This window comes from Manis javanica, chromosome 3 (genome assembly GCF_040802235.1).
Source record: "Manis javanica isolate MJ-LG chromosome 3, MJ_LKY, whole genome shotgun sequence".
NCBI lineage: Eukaryota > Metazoa > Chordata > Mammalia > Pholidota > Manidae > Manis > Manis javanica.
In genome coordinates, this window is record NC_133158.1 from 161656429 (window position 1) to 161679738 (window position 23310).

The 23310-nt window shown below is 40.3% G+C and overlaps 1 protein-coding gene across 9 annotated transcripts in view; it reads right to left on the reverse strand.

The window, feature by feature from the left end:
* Nucleotides 1–23310, reverse strand: part of PIK3CB (phosphatidylinositol-4,5-bisphosphate 3-kinase catalytic subunit beta) — a 235823-nt gene that overhangs the window by 96330 nt on the left and 116183 nt on the right. The window lies entirely within an intron of this gene.

Sequence of the window (23310 nt, forward strand, 5' to 3'; positions counted from 1 at the left end):
AGAAGCTGAAAGCATTTCCTCTGAGATCGGGAACCAGACAGGGATGCCCACTCTCCCCACTGTTATTTAACATAGTACTGGAGGTCCTAGCCACGGCAATCAGACAAAACAAAGAAATACAAGGAATCCAGATTGGCAAAGAAGAAGTTAAACTGTCACTATTTGCAGATGACATGATACTGTACATAGAAAACCGTAAAAACTCCACTACAAAACTACTAGAACTGATATTGGAATACAGCAAAGTTGCAGGATACAAAATTAACACAAAAAAATCTTTAGCTTTTCTATACACTAACAATGAGTCAATAGAAAGAGAAATCAGGAAAACAATTCCATTCACCATTGCATCAAAAAGAATAAAATACCTAGGAATAAAACCTAACCGAAGAATTGAAAGACTTATACTCTGAAAACTACAAGTCACTCTTAAGAGAAATTAAAAGGGGACACTAATCAATGGAAACTCATCCCATGCTCATGGCTAGGAAGAATTAATATCGTCAAAATGGTCATCCTGCCCAAAGCAATATACAGATTTGATGCAATCCCTCTCAAATTACCAGCAACATTCTTCAATGAATTGAACAAATAATTCAAAAATTCATACGGAAACACCAAAGACCCCGAATAGCCAAAGCAATCCTGAAAAAGAAGAATAAAGTAGGGGGGATCTCACTCCCCAACTTTAAGCTCTTACTACAAAGCCATAGTAATCAAGACAATTTGGTACTGGCACTAGAACAGAGCCACAGACCACTGGAACAGATTAGAGACTCCAGAAATTAACCCAAACATATATGGTCAATTAATATTTGATAAAGGAGCCATGGACATACAATGGCAAAATGACAGTCTCTTCAACAGATGGTGCTGGCAAAACTGGACAGCTACATGTAGGAGAATGAAACTGGACCATTGTCTAACCCCATATACAAAGGTAAACTCAAAATTGATCAAAGACCTAAATGTAAGTCATGGAACAATTAAACTCTTGGTAAAAAACATAGGCAAAAACCTCTTAGACATAAACATGAGTGACCTCTTCTTGAACATATCTCCGCAGGCAAGGAAAACAACAGCAAAAATGAGCAAGTGGGACTACATTAAGCTGAAAAGCTTCTGTACAGCAAAAGACACCATCAATAGAACAAAAAGGAACCCTACAGTATGGGAGAATATATTTGAAAATGACACATCCGATAAAGGCTTGACGTCCAGAATATATAAAAAGCTCACACGCCTCAACAAACAAAAAACAAATAACCCAATTAAAAAATGGGCAGAGGAACTGAACAGACAGTTCTCTAAAAAAGAAATACACATGGCCAACAGACACATGAAAAGATGCTCCACATCGCTAATTATCAGAGAAATGCAAATTAAAACTACAATGAGGTATCACCTCACACCAGTAAGGATAGCTGCCATCCAAAAGACAAACAACAACAAATGTTGGCAAGGCTGTGGAGAAAGGGGAACCCTCCTACACTGCTGGTGGGAATGTAAATTAGTTCAACCATTGTGGAAAGCAGTTTGGAGGTTCATCAAAATGCTCAAAACAGACCTACCATTTGACCCAGGAATTCCACTCCTAGGAATTTACCCTAAGAACGCAGCAATCGAGTTTGAGAAAGACAGATGCACCCCTATGTTTATTGCAGCACTATGTACAATAGCCAAGAATTGGAAGCAACCTAAATGTCCATCGGTAGATGAATGGATAAAGAAGATGTGGTACATATACACAATGGAATACTACTCAGCCATAAGAAGTGAAAAAATCCAACCATTTGCAGCAACATGGATGGAGCTGGAGAGTATTATGCTCAGTGAAATAAGCCAAGCGGAGAAAGAGAAATACCAAATGATTTCACTCATCTGAGGAGTATAGGAACAAAGGAAAAACTGAAGGAACAAAACAGCAGCGGAATTACAGAACCCAAAAATGGACTAACAGGTACCAAAGGGAAAGGAACTGGGGAGGATGGGTGGGCAGGGAGGGATAAGGAGGGGGGAGGAATTAGGGGGGTATTAAGATTAGCATGCATGGGGGGGAGGGAGAAAGGGGAGGGTGGGCGGCACAACACAGAGAGGACAAGTAGTGACTCTACAACATTTTGCTAAGCTGATGGACAGTAACCGTAATGTGGTTGTTAGGGGAGACCTGATATAGGGGAGAGCATAGTAAACATAGTATTCTTCATGTAAGTATAGATTAAAAATTAAAAAAAAAAAAAAGAAAGAAAAGGGGGATTACTCCTTGATAGGATAAAACTATTGGTAAATCAAAGATGAACGCATGCTTTAAATATCCTTAATGTTGATCACTTAAAGGGTGTCAGATGATCAGCTATGGAGGTACTCTTTTCTGATAATATTCCTTTCTCTTAGTAAAAAAAAAAAAAAGCAGTTACTGTGTGCTGACCTCCAATGAGTTCAGCACAGTGGTATAGAGGACACGTCAAAGTGTGGGCAAAGGGTCTGTTTGTTTCTATGCAGAAGATCAAGGCCTAGCTTGGATACCCAGAAAATGAACTAAGATATGATATGAGGAGGAGCTTCCGGCATCAGCACTCTCTGGAGGACTTGTGCCGGGGGATGATCATCAAAAAGCCTCCACAGGGATCCGGACGATGCTGTGGTTGTGGCTGCATCCAGCCCACCATCTCCTGGACTTGCTATAGGAATGAGGAGGGAGATGTCTAGGCTGGCATGTGCATACAGTGAGACAACGAATTTGACCAGATCTGTACTGTTGGAACTCAACCAGTAGTTGGGAGGGGTGCAAGGTGTAGCACTCCAGAATCTTATGACTATAGACTATCTACGGTTAAAAGAACATATGGGATGTGAACAGATCCCAGAAATGGGCTGCTTTAATTTGTCTGATTTCTCTCAGACTGTTCAAGTACAGTTGGACAATATCCATCATATCATAGACAAATTTTCACAAATGCCTAGGGTGCCTAAATGGTTTTCTTGGCTTCACTGGAGATGGATGGTAATTATAGATTTGCTTTGTTTATGTTACCGTATTCCTATTATGTTAATATGTGTGTGCAAATTAGTTAGTTTAAAACCTATAGATGCTTAAGGTACTCTACAAGAAGATATGTCAAAGAAATAATCAATCCTCCCATGTTTCCTTCCATATGCTACATCTGTAGCTTTTCTTCTTTCTTCCTAATTACAACCCTTAAATAGAATTCGTGCCTTATATCGAATTTACCGAGTATCATAATTCCTCCAGGTGGTAAAGATACCTCGAGACAAGTGCTGGGCATAGAAGCCACAGGGCATAAATCTGCAAAGAAGTAAAAAGCTAACCTTTTCAGACAATATGGCTTCTCTCTCACTTACCAACTTTACATTTCCCTGTATGGCCCCGGAAGATGACTGGTTAGCCAGAGACGGGTAAGATTCCTCAAGGGAGGAACAACCTAAGACAGGCACAGTCGCAGGGGGGCCATCAGGTGAGAATTTGGGGATCAACAGAGGTGAGGCTCAGAACCTCACCCCCCCTGCTTTGAGAGAAATCTTCTGCATCCGTGGATGTCTTGCTGCCCTTGTCTAGCTTGGATTAATACTTAGTCCATAGGCGCACACCTGATCATCTGATCATCTACATTTGCCCTCTTACAGCATTAAACTATGTTTTCTACCTTTATCTTGCATCTACCTACCACTTCAGCATTTTATTAAAAATAAAAATAATAATAATAATAAGGGAGAAATGTGGGATCAACATATAAATCAAGTACAAAAATCAAATGAATATTCATATTTGACCTGATTGTTTATAGGTCATAATGCGTGATCAAAACTGAAAGTTTCTGTGATGAATGCCCTTGTACTGTTCACCATGTAAGAATTTATTCACTATGTAAGAATTCGTTCACCATGTAAGAACTTGTTCGTTATGCTTCAGAAGATTGGAGACTGACGAGAATTAGACTTGAGATGGATTAATGATTGTACATTGAGCATTGACCCCCCTATACTGAATTTTATTGTTGTTAACAACCATTTGATCAACAAATATGAGAGAGGCCCTCTCAAAAAAAAAAAAATTGTAAGGTAAAAAAAGAAAATCATTTACTACAAATACAGATGGATTATTTTAACACAGTAAAGATCAAAGCAATAGAGGTTACAATGATTACTAAAAATACTTGCAATGAACTCTAAGGCCACCAGGAATTTTATTCTGAACACCTTCCAACTTCACAGGAAAAGAGATGTTCCTTCTTCCGCTTAAGGCTCTTGGTTCTATCTTGCTCAAGCTTCCTAAGTACATCGTTAGACTTTGCTCCTCTGCACTGGAAAAATTCTCTCCCTCCTCCTTACCCTCCTCCCAACATACAAACCTATGCAATTCTCACCCATATCAAACCTATGCAATTCTCACCCATATCAAACTAAAAAATCTTCCTTAGAACCTAACTGAGAATGGTATAAGCATCTACTCAGACACTTCATGTCTTGTTTTCAATCCATCATGAAGCCTAAACTGTATACAAGGGGGAAATGATTTCTGATGTAATCTTAACAAAATACTATGTATAGTCATTAAAAGCAATTCACATTTTGACAGTGTGAAGGAAAGATTACGAATAAAGGTAGTTTATTTCAGGAAGAACAGTGGTGATTTGTTATTCGCATAAGTGATCTTGGATTATATTTGATGATGTTATCTTTAAAATATTTTAAAGTATTCTGAAAGTATCACATAAAATAGCTAGATAATCTAAACTTGAATGATCCTAAACGCAGACTTAAGACTAAAAATGCACAATCAATCCAAAACTCATTAAATCTAATGATAGCATGAATGAAAACTGAAATGATTTTTGGGGTCTTACTTTAAAAAAACAACCATTCAGGTTGCACTCCCTTTTAAACAGTTTCAAGATGGAGTAGCCATGACCTTAAGGAACCTTTAAGTCTATGTCTCTATACTACTTTGAATGGTATTTTCCTGTATTCCCTGAAATTAGGCAAAAAGTCTGGGGACTTTCATTTTTAGTTTATACAGAATATGATTAGGATAATAGCAAAGTATTTATAAAACAGCACTTTTAAGAAATTTTTTAATTTACTTCTATGGTATACTCAAAGTATCCAAACTATGAGAAACTGACAATACTAGTATTTTTAACAGCCATGACAGAATAGAAATAAAAGAAAGCATACTGACACACAAGTTCTCATTTTCATAATTACTTTATTCTGTAACAAAAACTTTCGTTGCCTATAAGAACCATAAAACAATTATTTTTTCCTAAGCAATTAAGAAACAGCCCCATCATGGAATACTCAAATAAATGGCATTTAATCTTTAGTAAATTAGATGGAAGGCAGGAAGGAAGAACACAAAACTCCCGATTTCTACGTTTTCTTTTTCTTCCTGATATGCCTCAGGAAAACTGAACATCAGTTAAAAAGAGCACACAATGAATGGAAGCCTAACTTTATCATTAGGTTAGGAACAGTAGTACCACCACTGTTGTACCAAACATCATCTTAAAAGGAGTTCAATCATCAGAGAAGGAAAGTATCTACTACCTGTGCAAAGACAAAAATCCCCCACCAGGCCTTAAGAAAGGGAAACAGTGTCGTACAGGTAGAGGTACATGAGGGCCACAGCAGGTGGAGTGATTCGTAGCAAAGTCAATGCCACTTCAGACTACTGAGGTGGAATGTAACTTGAAGAGTTGAGAGAGCACTTTGTCTTCAGGCAGGGAGAAATGGCTGGATATAAGATAAGGTATGAAAATAAAGGCATGCTGGGCTATGGGGAGGCTGATGCAATTCAGGGAAAGAGAAAAGGGTGAACTACACAGAAAGGGTCAGAAAGACAAAGAGGAAGAAATGAATATAAAGGATATTAAAGAGGTAGGAACAGCAGTATATGATCAACTGATTATAGATACTACCGGTAGGTAAGGGAAAGGGGCAACTGTAGCTTCTTTACCAAATATAAGGGTGCCAAATGGGGAAGCAAATTAGTTGGGGACATAAAAGTTGGCTTTAGAAATGGATATGTAGCATGTGAAAACATAAGTCTGGAACTGAAGAGATACCTGGGCTAGAGACAAAGGCTTGTAAATCATAAACGAAGGTGTTACTGTTCTCTCAATTTTCTTATAAAGAAGGTATCAGTAATTTTTTCCCCAGATCTATCAAATGTGACAGAAAAACACTAAGAGGTACTGAGGCAAGGCCCTAGTGCCTAAAGCAAACCATCTGACCTGAGTTCCCTGACCTCAGAATCTCCATAGTACTTCCTCTACTCCCCTCAACCACACAATCTCATCACACCCTGAATTTGACTTCACCACAGCCTAGCACCTCCAAATCACTAATTCCTAAATCTCACTCTCCAACCACCTTCCCATCCAGCTCACTCCAACACTTCCACAGGAAAACTTCCTTAGCCTCATTAAAGCCTCCATTCCATGCTTTGATCATCCATCCACACACACAGGCACACAACCTTAAATGATTTCAACAAAGTCTCTGCCACTTAATATTTACCCAAAATCCAGTTTAGAGCAAAACATGCATACAGAGTTTCCTGAAAAGCACACAGAAATATTTAATTTCTTTGGAAAAAATGAATTTTATTTGGAAAGTCCATCATTAAAGATAAACCATTCACATAAATCAGCATAGCACTTGGGCTGAATTACTTTGGTCTCTCACTGAATGATTTTTTCTAAATTGCACTGACTATAAGTCTACCAAGTGAAAGATATTTAAGAGATGGATATGAGATACATTATTTTACCTACTGTAATGATGCTAGCAGGGGTGCTGGTGCCCATTTTATCATGCACTCTCTTTTTCCTACCTAAGGAACTGCTGCATAATCCTTCAATTTATTTATTAGGATAACCTACAAATACAAGAGTAACTAATCTTAAGAGATCCTGAATATTATAATGGAAGTTTTCTTCACATTGAATGTCATCTATATTGAAAGCAGAGAGCAAATTCTGTAGTCCACATCAAGCAGTTATGCAGGGTTTTATATACATACCTACTGCCAAACTTGCTCCTGAAATTTTTGGCTGTTAAATATCCTTGACTATTTTTTATTAAGTCAAAAATTTGTATTTTGTGTGTATGCAATGTGAGACAGAGCCTGTGTGTATGTATGAGAGACAGCACTACCTCAAATCATTTGTGAAATGAAAGTAAATCATAAATAAAATAAAATATACAATGAAACACATTTTGCATCAGGATAGAAGGTAGGAATTTCAAGATAAAACAGTATTCAATTCTTACTCTTAGTTACCTTAGACGCTTATGAATTTATCACGTTTTGTACACATAATGTAAATATACTTTATTCAGAAAAATATAAGTTTAAAAATGAGTATTTTTCAGTGTTTTTGTAGTCAGAGAAACTGCTCACAATAAACTCTCAAGCTTAAAAATGTTAGTTAGCATCTCTTGGCTCTTGACAATTTTTGAGAAATAAAAAATAAGGATCTACTCCATAATAAGAATTCAATAAATATTAGTTAATACTTTTGAAAAATGCTAGTTATAATGCCATTCACATATAAGGAATGAAGTAAAATTACAAATCAGCTGGCTATAAGGCTAAAAAAGCCTGAAGTAGGGGGCTCTCTTGTCCCCTCCTGGCCTGAGCCAGGAGCTCTGTCCTCTCACTGTATCTCTAAAGAAAAGCCTCTCACTTGCTCTCCTACCTTGAAAGAAAAAAAAAAAGCCTCACATATCATGAACTTCAAATGTCCTATACTAGCTATAAGCAGCAATAGTAAAGAGTGTGATCTGAAAAATAACAATAAACAGTGAGTGTAACTTGGGCTTGGTAACAATACAAAAAAGAGGCCTTGTACATTCTTAAGAAATTCATTGAAATACCATTTACTATCTATTAGTCGAAGTGTGATTTATTTAAGACTAAGTCATCATTATATCTACTTGAGAAATCCAGTAATTCACTAAGATGGTTAAAATCGATACATGGTTTAAAGCTAGGCTGTAAAAAGTCATCTATACTTTAAATAAATAGAGAAAAACCATATTTCCTGGACTTAGAATCTTCCATGGTTACAGACATAAAAAAGGAATTTTTGTTTTATATGAGGAATAACATCCATTCTCTGAACTTGTTTCACTTGAAATTTTGTCAAAATTGATTCATTTCCTGAAGCTTGGTCTGCTTCATCTTTGGGCTCTGAAAAGTGAAGAATTTTAAGGCAATATCATGCTTATTACAGTCATGTATTAATACATGTCCAACTTCAGTGAACTTCCAAACTGACATTTTTTCACAAGCCCAGAACACTTGGAGAGCAAGAGAAGGCAGTCTTTATCATGCAAAGGACTTGTCATTATGCTACAATAAGAATGTGCCAGCCAACACATAGCCAGAATACCTAAACTCAACCAATAAAAATGTTCAGTGTTGGGCAAGATATGAAACTTTTCACAACATTAACACTTTATTTTCTTCTTGTTCAACAATACAGCAAAAATCAGTACATTTTCCCTTTCAATACTAAACACACACAAAGATCAGTAGCATGAATAGGCTGAAATTCCCACGGTTTCATGAAGTATATCAATTTGTAAAGAGGCAGATTTGCTCTGGCTTATGGAAGGAATCGTATGCTACCTTTAGCTAAGGTATAAAGATGTTGGCAATAGTTTTATTAAAATGTATTAATTCATTGCACAAATATTTATTTAGTGTTCCAGGCACTGAAAAAAGATTAAAAGATTAAGGTAATTCCTTTTTTCCTCAGGTTATATATATATTGTAGAGTTAGAAGGACTGAGACCCTTATAACTAGGGTATGAGATGTTACGATTATGGATTAATAAATTTGTAATACATAGTTGGGCTTGTAATTCTCCGGGTTTATCCTGTTTATAGTTCATTAAGCTCCTTGAAACTGTTACATATTTATAAAACAAAAGATAAAAAACACAAGCCCAACATGGGGTCACTTTTGCTAGGCCAAGTCACCAAACCAGGGCTTACTACCTAATCTAATTCCGGTTTAAACCTCCCCAAGAAATACAGTCAGCCAGGAATTTCCTGGTCATTGAAAAATAATTAAGAATATTTATCTTCCCCTTAATTCTCTTTGGCACCAGGATGTACATCAATCCAGACCCCTTCTTTGGCACTGTATACTTTACATAAATTGAAATGTGACCTAGTATCGTTCTATATTTCTTGCCTGCCTCATTAAGGACATAAAACTTTGTATGATTATAGCCCCTCAGTACACTCCTACCTGCAGAACTTGTATATGCCAGGCTTGAATCATCAGTTCAGCTCAAATAAAACTCTTTCTTTATTTTGAGGTGACTTAGCCACCTTTTAAAAGATACATAGTTATATCTTTTGTCTGTTCCCCCCAGCCTCTGACACGCATATTTGGAGGGAACGCAACGGAATGCTGAAGATATTAAAGGCCAGACGGGGGACTCAAGGTGTCACAGCATAAGAGTAATGCAGAAAAGGCCCTCCTCATATTTATTGAGAAAATGAACTTAAACATCTAAAGAATTCTGAGTAGGGGGTTCAACACATGATCAACACACAATCATTATCTGACCCTGAGTCTAGCCCTAGAGTCTGCCGCTCCTCAAGGGTACCGAAACCATGTGAGGGCAGTCACGAGCTGTAGGAACTGTTTTGGCTCTAATTCTGTTTTTGATCACACATTCCTTTAAGTAGTAGATAGATATAATAAAGAATATAGCAAGTAGTTTCTAACAGAAGGCTTATTAACATAACTTACTTCTCCACGTTCTGTAGTATTAAATAAAAGTCTACTTCTTAAATTTATGTGATGTAAAATAAAGATAGAAAGTAGATATAGTGCAAGTAGAAGGTAATTGCAGGTGATCAGGTCTATGCCTATAGACTGAGTTTTGATCTGAGCTGGGCAGGGGCAACAAAACAGCCATGGGTGCAGAAGCTTTCTCTCAAAACTGGGGGGATGAGGTTCTAAGCCTTACCTCTGCTGACCCCCAATTTCTCACCTGTTGGCCCCTCTGCGACTGTGCCTGTCTTAGATTGTTCCCCCCTTGAGGAATCTTACCCGTCTCTGGCTAACCAGCCATCTTCTGGGGCTATACAGGATGTAAAGTTGGTAAGTGAGAGAAAGGTAGTATTCTTTGAAAAGGTTAGCTTTCTGCCTTTTTGAAAATTTATGCTTCATGGCTACTATGCCCAGCACTTGTCTTGAGGTATCCTCATTAGCTGGAAAGGCTTTGATGCACTATAGTCCTATGTATGAGACACAAACTCTAGAAAAAGGATTGTATTCAGGAAGGGAGAAGAAAAGTTATAGAGGTAGCAAACAGATGAAAAATGTGAAAAGACTGATTAACACTTTTCATAAAAGAACATATACACAGATAAACTGATACAAAGACTTTAGTTACTAATATTCACTTGCCTTCTTTCTTTTTAGCTTATTTGATTAAAAGTGTCTCAGTTTTCAAGAATACATTCTAAGGGAGAGCAGTTTATATAACTGGGTTAAGATTTAGATGGCCCCAGATGAACAGGGCCGATGAAGGCTCTGTACTGATAGGGACTGTGTATGTCTAGGGGGCTGGAAATGAAATGTAAGTACAGTTCTAGCACCAGTTATTTAAAGCCAGGATGTATTGCAAAAAATAAATTTCTTCCATTTCAGGGAGTCTACTTTAAAAAGCTCCCAGTTTTTGAGGATAATGATGAACCCAAAAAAGTAGAATAGATTTCCAACAAAATAATCCAGAAAACTAGTTCCATATTGTAGTAGTTCACGGGACTTTTTACTATTTTCTTTCCTTGCATTAAAGTAAATTTAGCTGCATAACCTTATATTGTATACTTCTCTCAGGGGCCAAGTCTTCCTAATCAGAGACTTAAGACTGGTAGCCAACACTAATCATCTTTTTTAAGTGGCTAATGGGTGCTCAGACACATTTTATAAGATAAGGAGTACAGCATTTAGTCAGGAATAAGAGCAAAGCATGGATCTCCTACCTTGCAGTGGTGGGCATCGGGTACGGGGAAACTGATGAAGTTAGAAGAGAGTTAGGAACACCCCCCACCTCACTCAGAGGCCAGGGCGGCCTGAAGAAGCAGGCTGGAAGTCAGAGACAGAGAAAAAGAGACGCTGCTCACGGTTACCCAGCTGGGCTGTCGGGGTCTGATTCCAGACACACGGCCCTTTGAGAACCCACTGAAGTGTAGCCTCAGCCTAGACTCTCACAGTTGCCCACGGCCTTCCTCAGTCCCTCGCATCCAAGGAGATGCCTCTGAAAGGGAATCCTGGCCTCCACTCAGGTGACTTTCCCAGCTCCCAAGGGAGACAGGGGATCCACTGAGGCAGACGCAGGGGAACCTGTTGGTCGAGACTTTGAGAATGGCAGCTGAGCTAGTCCCATTTAAGTGGCTGATGAGTGCCCGATGTTATGTGCCATAGACGACTTCCTGCTATAAGGACAGTGAAAGAAAAGGCAGGCTTGTATGATGATACTCACCTCTGAAGTTATCCCAGTGGGACCTCCAAAAATGATGCCGGGATTCTTGTTCGCGGAGTGGAAGAATGAACTTAGCAAACAGTCAAGGCAGGAGAGCTAAGGGGAGGCTTTTATTTAGAGATAAACTGTAAGGACAGACAGAGCTCCTGGCTTATGACAGAAGGGTCAAGAGAGCCCTGTACATCTTACTACACTGATAGACACTGCATTGGGGTACAGGTGGGGACTTGATAATATGGGTTAATGTAGTAACCACATTGTTTTTCATGTGAAACCTGCATAAGAGTGTACATCAGTAATACATTAATAAATAATTTTTTTAAAAAAGAGAGAGCCCTGTGCACATAATTTTGACAAATTGTAGGACTATTTAACATTCCTTGAGGAAGTACTTTCCATTGGAATCTTTCTGAAGGAGCTTGTAAATGTAAGGAGGGTACTGTAAAAGCAAACTTTTCTCTATCTGCCACAGCTAAAGGAATTCTTAAAAAACAATCTTTAATATCAATGATAGCCATATCCCAGTCTTCTGGATTCACAGCTGGAGAAGGGAGGCCTTGTTGTAAAGGTCCCATAGGTTTAAGGGCTGCATTAATTTGTCTTAAGTCACATAAGAGTCTCCATTTTCCTGACTTCTTTATAACAAATACAGGGGAATTCTAATCTATTCAACTGAAGCGGCTCTTGAACTAACATGTATAAACCTGCCAGTTTTTCTTTATTGAGGGGTCACTGATCCACCCAAGCAGCTAAGGGATAACATTTCCCTGTCTGTGAGCCTTTTTGAAATCTCTTAATATATAAGTCAAATCAGTTTGTCTGAGGGTTCCTTGTGGGAGCAACCAGTAACAATGATTTTTAATTTATTTATGAAGTTGTGCAAAATCTCTTTTAGAAATTTTCACTCCTGATGTTTTTCAAGACGGAACAGAGTAATTTTAAGGAATCCTCCGGTTTATCTCCTTTAGTTTATCTTGGCCCATTATAGTGTCCCTGATGTCTCAATCCTGTCCCTATGTACATTTTCCTGGGAGTCTTACCGGATTGATGATCTTCAGGTTTCCCGCTCTGAGGTCCGGTTTGGGCGCCACTTGTTGGATCCACCCTGCCTCTGACCCACAGATTTGCAGGGAATGCAATGGAATGCTGAAGATCTGAAAGGCCACTGAGGGGACTCAAGGTATCACAGCACAAGAGTAATGCAGAAAAGGCCCTCCTCATATTTATTGAGAAAATGAACTTAAACATCTAAAGAATTCTGAGTAGGGGGTTCAACACATGATCAACACACAATCATTATCTGACCCTGAGTCTAGCCCTAGAGTCTGATGCTTCTCAAGGATACCGAAACCATGTGAGGGTGGTCACGAGCTGTAGGAACTGTTTTGGCTCTAATCATTCTGTTTTTGATCACGCATCAAGAGTTGTAGGAAAAACAATCAAGTCATACATATTTGCACAGTTGATTTCTGTTTTACTTGATTTATGTATTAACCTCATTAATCCCAGTCTTTCCAGCAACTCTGGAAAACTCCCAGTGATAACTTCCTAAACAGTTGTTCTCAACAGCACATGCTCTGTTTCCTTTTGGGATTCCGCTATACAAATGTTAGACCCTCTAATGTTTTTGCACAGATATGAGATTTGTAGAGTTTTCTCCTAATTTATCTCTCTGTTGCTCAATAAGAGTATTTTTATTGATCAGTATTCAAGTTCACTGGCTCTTTCCTTCCTCATTATCATTCTATTATTAAGTCTAATCGGTGAATTTTTAAATTTCACTTAAGTATACTTTTTAGTTCTAAATTTTCCACATGGTTCCTCCTTCTGTCTTCTATTTCTTAGCGAAAAATTTCTGTTTTTCCATTCTTTTCAATTGTTTGCCCTAAATTGTAAGAGCATTTTTTTCCTTTCCTTTTTTTATTGGTATCATTAATATACAATCACATGAGCAACACTGTGGTTACTAGATTCCCCCCATTATCAAGTCCCCATCACATACCGCATTACAGTCGCTGCCCATCAGTGTAGCAAGATGCTACGGAGTCACTACTTGTCTTCTCTGTGCTATACTACCTTCCATGTGCCCTTCCCCCAAGATGTGTGCTAATCGTAATGCCCCTTATTCCTCTTCAACTCCCATCCCACTCACGCTCCCCAGTCCCTTTTCCTTTGGTAACTGTTAGTCCATTCTTGGGTTCTGTGAGTGTGCTACTATTTTCTTCCTTCAGTTTTTGCTTTGTTCTTATGATCCACAGATGAGTGAAATCATTTGGTACTTGTCTTTCTCTGCCTGGCTTATTTCAGTGAACATAATACCCTCTAGCTCCATCCATGTTGTTGCAAATGGTGGGATTTGTTTTCTTCTTATGGCTGAATAATATTCCATTGTGTATATGTACCACATCTTCTTTATCCATTCATCTACTGATGGACACTTAGGTTGCTTCCATTTATTGACTATTGTAAATAGTGCTGCGATAAACATAAGGATGCATATGACTTTTTGAAACTGGGATCCTGCATTCAAGGTAAATTCCTAGGAGGGGAATTCCTGGGTCAAATGGTATTTCTATTTTGTGCTTTTTGAGGAACCTCCATACTGCTTTCCACAATGGTTGAACTAGTTTACATTCCCACCAACAGTGTAGGAGGGTTCCCCTTTCTCCACATCCTCGCCAGCATTAAATGTTCCTTGTCTTTTGGATGTTGGCCATCCTAACTGGTGTGAGGTGACATCTCATTGTGGTTTTAATTTGCATTTCACTGATACTTTGTGATGTGGAGCATCTTTTCATGTGCCTGTTGGCCATTTGAATTTCTTTTTTGGAAAAGTGTCTGACCATGTCCTCCACCCATTTTTTAATCCGGTTATTTGCTTTTGGGTGTTGAGGCATGTGAGTTCTTCATATATTTTGGATGTTACCCCTTGTCAGATATGTCATTTACAAATATATTCTCCCATACTGTAGGATGCCTTTTTTGTTCTGCTGATAGTGTCCTTTGCATAAGATTTTGGCATGATGTAGTCCCACTGGTTCATTTTTTATTTTGTTTCCCTTTCCCAAGGAGATGCATTCAAGAAAAAGCTGTTCATGTTTATATTCAAGAGATTTTTGCCTACTATTCCTTCTAAGAGTTTTATGATTTCATGACTTACAGTCAGGTCCTTGATCTATTTTGAGTTTACTTTTGTGTATGGGGTTAGACAGTAATCCAGTTTCATTCTCCTGCATGTAGCTGACCAGTTTTGCCAACACCAGTTGTTGAAGAGGCTGTCATTTCCCCATTGTATATTCATGGCTCCTTTATCACATTATTAATTGACCATAGATGCTGGGGTTAATATCTAGGCTCTCTATTCTGTTCCACTGGTCTGTGGCTCTGTTCTTGTGCCAGTACCAAATTGTCTTGATTACTGTGACTTTGTAGTAGAGCTTGAAGTTGGGGAGCCTAATCTCCTCAGCTTTATTCATCCTTCTTAGGATTGCTTTGGCTTTTCAGGGTCTTTTGTGGTTCCTAAGAATTTTAGAACTATTTGTTCCAGTTTGTTGAAGAATGTTGTTGGTATTTTGATAGGCACTGCATTGAACCTGTAGATTGCTTTAGGTAGGATGGCCATTTTGACAATATTAATTGTCATGGGATGTGTTTCCATTCATTGATATCTTCTTTAATTTCTTTCATGAGTGTCTTATAGTTTTCAGAGTATAGGTCTTTCACTTACTTTGGTAGGTTTATTCCAAGGCATTTTTTTCTTTTTGATGCAACTGTAAAGGGAATTGTTTTCCTGATTTCTCTTTCTTCTAGTTCATCATTAGTGTACAGGATTGCAATAGATTTCTGTGTATTAATTTTGCATCCTGCAACTTTTCTGAAATCACATATTACATCTAGTGGTTTTGGAGTGGATTCTTTAGGGTTTTTTACATACTACATCATGTCATCTGCACACAGTAAGAGTTTAACTTTTCCTTGCCAATCTGGATGCCTTTTATTTATTTGTGTTGTCTGACTGCCGTGGCTAGGACCTCCAGTACTAGGTTGAATATAAGTGGGGAGAGTGGGCATCCTTGTCTTGTTCCCGAACTTAAAAGAAAAGCTTTCAGCTTCTCGCTGTTAAGTATGATGTTGGCTGTGGGTTCGTCATATATGGTCTTTATTATGTGAAGGTATTTGCCCTCTATACCCATTTTTTGAGTTTTTATCATGAATGGATATTGAATTTTTTATGAGCATTTTTATAATAACTGCTCTAACATCTTTCTGCAATAGTTCCAACATTTATGTCATCTTAGCATTGACATTTTTTGATTGTCACTGCCCACACAACTTATGATTTTCCTGGTTTTCGATATGCCATTTAATTTTGAATTGCACCCTAGACATTTTTACCGTTACATTGTAAGACTCTGCCTTTTGTTTACATCCTACAGACAACATTAATATATTTGTTTTATGAGACAATTGTTAGTTTTAGGCTACAAGTTCCAACAAGCCTTCTGTGAGCTGTAGTTTGTAATACTAGTTCATTTTTCAAATCCTTTACAGAACTATTTGGATCCGTCTTGTGTGACTACCATACAGCAACCAGTCTGTTTTGGCGGTGATTTATGCCTCAGTACAGTTCTCAAATTATGTAGGCAGTTAAGACTCAAATACATATATGTACAGCTCAGGAATAAACCTATAAGCATAAACAACCTTAAGCTGTTGCTTTCCTGAACACTTCTCACTCTGCAATCATCCAAGTATTTTTTATTTTGCCTTAAGGTCCCCCTTTATTAATCACCCAGCCAAGAAAGCTGAGGCTTTATTTACCGGCACCTCCTGTAACTATGACAAATAGCAGAAGGACACAAGGGAGAGGAGAGTAGTCAGTGAAGATCTGCCCCATTCTCTTGGGACTACCACTCCTCTAATCAGCAAGGAAGGTTCAACTCCTTGCATTTCAGACCTTTCCCCATTGCTGCTGCAGCTGCTGCCACAGGACTTCTGAGAGATTAGGGCAAATGTGAACAGAGAGAAGAACAGGAAACAAAAAAGAGGGAAAAATGGGATGATCCCTATTTTAAGAGTTAGAAGTTCCTTTTCCCACTAGAGTTATAACCAGAGGGCTTCTTGAGACCTGTCTGCACTAGTGCCATCTTCTAGATTTTGGGCAGCACTCAGTCAGACTTCTGCTGAATATTTACATGCAAATCTGAAAAGTGAAATATCATGAGGCTGGGAGAAAACAGACCAGGAAGCTGTATGTTATAGCTTTCTAAGCACTCTCACAGGGTTGAAAGACATTCACGGGCTATCTCAGCAAAGTAATGGATCTTCACAGAATACCCAGGATTTTCATTACAGACTCTAGAGAATCAAGTGGCCTATAACATTTCTGGGACTGTGAATGTAAATCATTTCACTGCCATGACTGGGTTATACTATATACCAGAGCTGACTTTAAGAAAAGGAGATGGTGTTTCATGGTCCTAACTCATTGGTGAGCCCTTAAAAAGAACCAAGGTCTTCGTGGCAAAAGATTTAAAGCATGAGAAGGAACTCTGTTTCAGAAATTCTCCATTTCTAGAGTTAAACCACATAGCCCAGACCTGAAACATGCCTCTGATAACTCAGAACAATTCCCAGTCAACAGGCAGCAAGGAAATGAGAAATTCAAGGAACTGAATTTGGCCAACAACTTGAATAATCTTGGAAGTAGATTCTTCCCCAGAGCCTGCAAGAAGGAATGCAGCCCACCTAACACCTGAACTTCAACCTTGTAAAATCATAGGCAGAAAACGCAGTGACAGCATGCCCAGACTTCTTACAGAAGAGTTAACAAAAGGTAGTTTTAAGCTGTTATATTTGTGCTAATTTGTTGACACACAGCAATAAAAATCTAATTTAAGTGGCTATTATGAACTTAAAGACAATATATTTTTAACAACATAAAACAAATTCTTCAAAAGACAAAAATTATCAAAACTAGCACACAAGAAACAGAGTCTGATTATATACCCATTAAATAAATTAAACTTCTAATTTAAAACCTTCCCACAGAGAAAACTCCAGTCTCAGATAGAGTAAATCCTACCAAACACTTAAATAAGAAATAATGTCAATCCTACATATACTCCTTCAGAAAATTGCAGAGAGGAAGGTTTCTCAGCTCTACTTATAATGCCAATATTATCCTGACACCCAAATTAGAGGAAGGTATTATACATAAAAAAAAAAATGCAGCCCAATATTACCCATGAGCACAGACATAAAAATCCCTCACACCATTAATATACGAAATCCAGCAATAAATATATATATAAATACTACTACATCTGCACTGAGTGGGGCTATTTAAAATATGCAAGGTTGGCTTCAACTTTTTTAATCAAAATTAACAAAATATTTAAAAATATGATCATCTTGATAAATACATTAAAAACATCAGACAAAGTGCAACATTTTTCTATCCCTTTCAAGATAAAAACTTTCAGCAAAATAGAAAGAGAAGGGAATTCCGTGAATAAGAGGCATCTGTGAAAAACCTACAACTAACATCATACACAGTTGAAAGAGTGAATGCTTCTCTTTTAAGATTAAGAACAAAATAAGGAGTCTACTGTGATTCATTTCATATGTTCATTTGAATGGGCCTGAGGGCATCCAGGTATTCTAAGTGTTTCAATGAGGGTGTTTTTTGATAATATTAACATTTAAATAGTAAACTGACTAAACCACACTGCCCTTCCTAATAATATGGACAGCCTTAAGCCAATCAGTTGAAGAAATGATTAGAACAAAAATGCTGACCCTCCCTAGAATGAAAGAATTCTTCTTTCCTGGATAATTCACTTAAATTAAGTGAATATAAGGTACATTTAAATCAGCTTTTCTCCTGCCTTTGAACTCAAACTGAAAAACATCAGCTCTTCCTGGACCTTGAGCCTACCAGCTTTCCAAAGAACTAGGTAACAGGTTCTCCTGGTTTTCACACCTTCAGATTAAGACTAGAAATAAACCATCAGATCTCCTGGATCTCTAGTTTGTTGATTAATCCTACAGAGCATACAACTTAAACAACTCCATAATTATGTGGGCCAGTTCTTTAAATGAGTCTGTGTGTTTGTACACATGTGCCTGGACACAGACACACATTCACATCCTATTCGTTCTGCTTCTTTGGTGAATCCTGACTAGTAAGTTTAATGTCATCACTTCTATTCAAAATTATACTGAAAGTCCTAAAGCCAGAATAGTAAGGAAAGAAAGAAATTAAGCTGTTCCCCCACCCTTTTTTCCAAATGTCTCTTCATCATTTTAGTGGAGCTCATAAAATATGTAGCAATCTAAAATGATAAAGTACACGTGTACATGAAACATTCTACAAAATAGATTATATACACTAGGCCACAAAAAGAATCTCAACAAATTAAAAAAGACTCAAGTTATATCAAGCAGCTTCTCAGTACACAACAGTATGAAACCAGAAATAAAATACTCAATGAAAACAAAAAAGCCTACAAACACAAGGAGGCTCAATAACATGCTTCTAAATAATTAATGGATCAATGAACAAATTAAAACGGAAATCAAGCAGTATATAGAGACAAATAAGAAAAAAAAACTCAGTCCAAAATTTGTTAAATGCCACAAAAGCAGTTCTAAGAGGAAAGTACACAGCAATACAGGCCTACCTCAAGAAACAAGAACAATCCCAAATAAACAGCCTAAAATCACAATTAAAGAAACTAGAAAAAGAATAACAAATGAAACCCAAAGTTAGTAGAAGGAGGAACAGTGAAGGGCCCCCACCCATAAGATGGCGAACTCACCCCTTGACCCCTCTAATCCCAGCACCTGGCCAATAGCCACCAGTCCCATAGAAGTGACACCTCAATCAGCTCATGCCCCTTCCTATATAACCCAGCACCTTTCCCTAATAAAGCGGGATTCTCCGGTGAATTGCTGCTGTGTCGCTCCTTTCCTTTCATTGGTGCCGAAACCTGGGAGACGGGACACCCCAACTGGGCCCCATCTTCTCCTGACACCAGCAGCAGCTTGCCCTTGTCCACTTTTTCCGGTGCTGGCTCCTCACACTCACCACTCCTCTCTGGCCTTTGGGTAAGTTTTCCCCCGGAGTGGGCCACTCTTCCCCGAGCTATCGCACCACCATTGACCATGATCATCCGGCAAGGCCCTGACGCTCGGGGATGAGGAGGGAACTCTCCCCGCCTCCGGCCTTCACGGCTGCAGCGGACCCTCAGGCCCCTCCTCCAACAGCCATAAATCCCCACCTCAGCCCTTCACGGCTGCGGCGGACCCTCAGGCTTCCCCTCCAACAGCCATAAACAAGGTGACTCCTTTGCGGATGAAAATGCTCCCTTTCCCCGCCCCCCTCCTTCCGTTCCATCCGCCGAAAATTCCTAGTACTAGATTCCTCGTGACTCCGGCACTCTGCATTCTTAGGGAAGTCTGGGTGATGACCCACACTTCCTAAGAAATTCCAACTCGTATTCAAGTTTCCGCAGACCACCAAGGATCATCGGGGATGCCGTTTGTCTCCTTGCGGTCTGCCTCCAGTCCGAGGATCTCCGTTCATCTTCCCCTCTTTGTCTCCTTCTTTGTCCTTTAGCCATGGGAGCCTCCTCATCCCTCCCTGAAAGATCACCTCTTGAATGCCTGCTTAAGCATCTGGCTACCCTCTCCCTGGCACCTGATATAAAACCAAAACTTTTCCATAAATACTGCTCCCAGGATTGGCCGACATACCCCCTAGACAATAACAACCAATGGCCCACAGGGGGAAATCTTGATCCTAACATCACTCGTGATCTCTTTAACTACTGCCAGCGACTGAAAAAATGGAAGGAGATTCCCTACATGGAAGCTTTCCGCCTCCTCCTCCCGCCTCCCTCGCTGCTGCCGCCTCGTCCCCCTCCCTGCCTCCCCCCAAGTTCTGCTAGCCTGCAAGCCGTCTCCAAAGCAGAAGCATCCCGTTCACTCCCTTACCCCTCCTCCTCCCGCCCCCCTCACCGCTGCCGCCTTCTCCCCCCAAGTTCTCCTAGCCTGCAAGCCATCTCTCCCACAGAAGCCTCCCGCCCACCCCCTTCCCCCTCCTCTCCTATAACAGCCCCTCCCCCTTCCTCCAAGACCAAAACCTCCACCCCTGAAGAAGCCTCCTGTTCACTCCCTTCCCTTTCTTCTCCTACAACAGCCCTTCTCCCTTCCTCCCCCACCATCTCCTCCCCTATCTCACCTCCTCCACCTTCGTCCCCCTCCCCTGCCCCTCCCCCATGGATTGAGCCGGAGCCTTTCAGCCCCCCTTTAAGTAGGTCCCGGGGGCCTCCACTGTTTTGCCCTCATCACCTGTTTCTCCCCCACAGACTGAGCCAGAACCCTTCAGTCCCCCTCAGACTCAGTCCTGAGGGACTCCCAAAATTACTGCCCACCTCTGGGAGGTAGCAAAATCCGAACGCATCGTGCGCGGTCACGTCCCTTTCTCCTTATGAGATTTGGCCCAACTTGAGAAACGCCTATGTTCCTTTTCCACTGATCCCACGACATATATCAGGGAGTTTCAATTGACCCTCCAGTCATACAGCCTCACACATCAAGACATTTTCATGCTCCTGGCCAATACCCTCCTTCCTGAAGAGCGTAGACGAGTTTGGGACTTCGCCCAAACGCACGCTACAGAAACCCACAGGACTGACCCCACCTACCCCCTGGCCCCACTGCTGTCCCCGAACAAGACCCACACTGAGATTATAACACCGCCGTAGGTCTCCGCTCTCGAGATATTTTCGCCTCCTGCCTAATACCAGGTCTGAAAAAGGCAGCTCGTAAAGTAGTAAATTTTCAAAAGCTCCGAGACATAATCCAAAGGAGGGAGGAAACTCCCTCCGAGTTGTTAGACAGGCTCACTCAAGCCCTATTACAGTATACCAGCCTGGACCCAGAAACGCCTGACGGAAGACAGGTCCTTATGACATACTTCCTAGCTCAAAGCTACCCTGACATTAAAGCTAAACTCAAAAAGTTAGAACAGGGCCCCACTAACCCATAGACTGAGATCCTAACAGTGGCCTTTAAAGCCTTCCATAAGCGGGAGGAGGAGAAAGAACACCGTAAACAAAAGGCTGATCAGGCCAATTTCCAAATGTTGGCCCAGCTGATAAAACCACAACCTGGGCACCGCTTTAAAAACATGCCCCCCCCGGGAGCTTGTTTCAAGTGCGGAAAAGAAGGACATTGGTCAAGGGCGTGCCCCTCCCCCAGATCTCCTAACACCCCATGACCCAGATGCCACAAAAAGGGCCACTGGGGGTCTGATTGCCCAGCCACCCGAAGGGGAGGCTGGACGAACAACCCCCATCCTAAGCCCGCCATAGTGGCACTAGCAGAAGAAGATTGACGGGGTCCCGGGGCTTCTTGCCAGACCATTTCTGTTACCAAACAGGAGCCCAGGGTTACCTTAATAGCAGACGGTCACCCCATCTCCTTCCTCCTAGATACAGGAGCCACCTTCTAAATCTTGCGAGAATACCGGGGCCCTACCACGCCTGCTATTACTCCTATAGTCAGGGTAGGAGGTAAACAGATTTTCCCATTAAACTCCCCCCCTTTTTATGCACAATCCAAGACAATCCCATACCTTTCTCCCACTCCTTCCTGGTTATGTCCCAGTGTCCCATCCCTTTACTAGGAAGGGACATCCTTTCTCTCCTCCACGTTTCCATAACTATATCCACTCCCACAGCCCCCAGTACTTCCTTTCTGAAGGACCTCATAGCCGACGACCCCCCTCTACCCAATGAAAGCTCCGGTTCTGCCCTCAAACACCCTGTAAATCCCAAAGTTTGGGACATTACCAGCCCCTCCGTGGCTCTATGTCCCCCTGCCTCTATCAAATTACGTGACCCCTCTCAGTATATCTGTCAGGCCCAATACCCCCTAACCACTTCAGCCCTCATAGGCCTCCAACCCATCATTCAAGATCTCTTAAACAAAAATTACCTCAGACCCACTCAGTCCCCGTTTAATACCCCCATATTAGCTGTTAAAAAAAACCAATAGATCTTTCCACCTTGTCCAAGACCTTCGCCTCATCAACATAGCCATTGTCGCTATCCATCCCTTAGTTCCAAATCCATACACCCTTTTATCGCAGATCCCTGCCTCGGCATCCCACTTCTCAGTCCTAGATCTCAAGGACGCATTTTCTCTATCCCTCTGGACCCCTCCTCCAAGATTTTTTTGCCTTCACCTGGACGGACCCATACACAAGAATTCTGAACAACTCACTTGGACAGTTTTGCCAAAAGGCTTCCGAGATAGTCCCCATATTTTTGGACAGGTCCTAGCTCAGGACCTCAAACAGTTTCATCATGATCACTCTGAGTCCACCTTATTACAATACATGGACGATCTTCTACTCTGCTGTCCCTTGTGAGAACAGTCTCAACTTGACACTGCCTCCCTACTTAACTTTCTAGCTTCCAGAGGTTACCGGGTATTCCCCGTCAAAGCTCAAATCTCTACCCCTTCTGTCACTTACCTCAGATTCCTTCTATCTCAACAAAGAAAGTCCATTACCTTAGAAAGAAAACGGCTCCTCTCTGACCTGCCCATTCCCAAAACCAAGACAGAAATCCTTTCTTTCTAGGCCTGGCTGGGCATTTTAGAGCGTGGATCCCTAACGTCTCCCTGTTGGCAAGACCCCTATACGACCTCAACAAGGGCCCCCCTGAAGAACCATTATCCTCCTCACCCCGACACTCC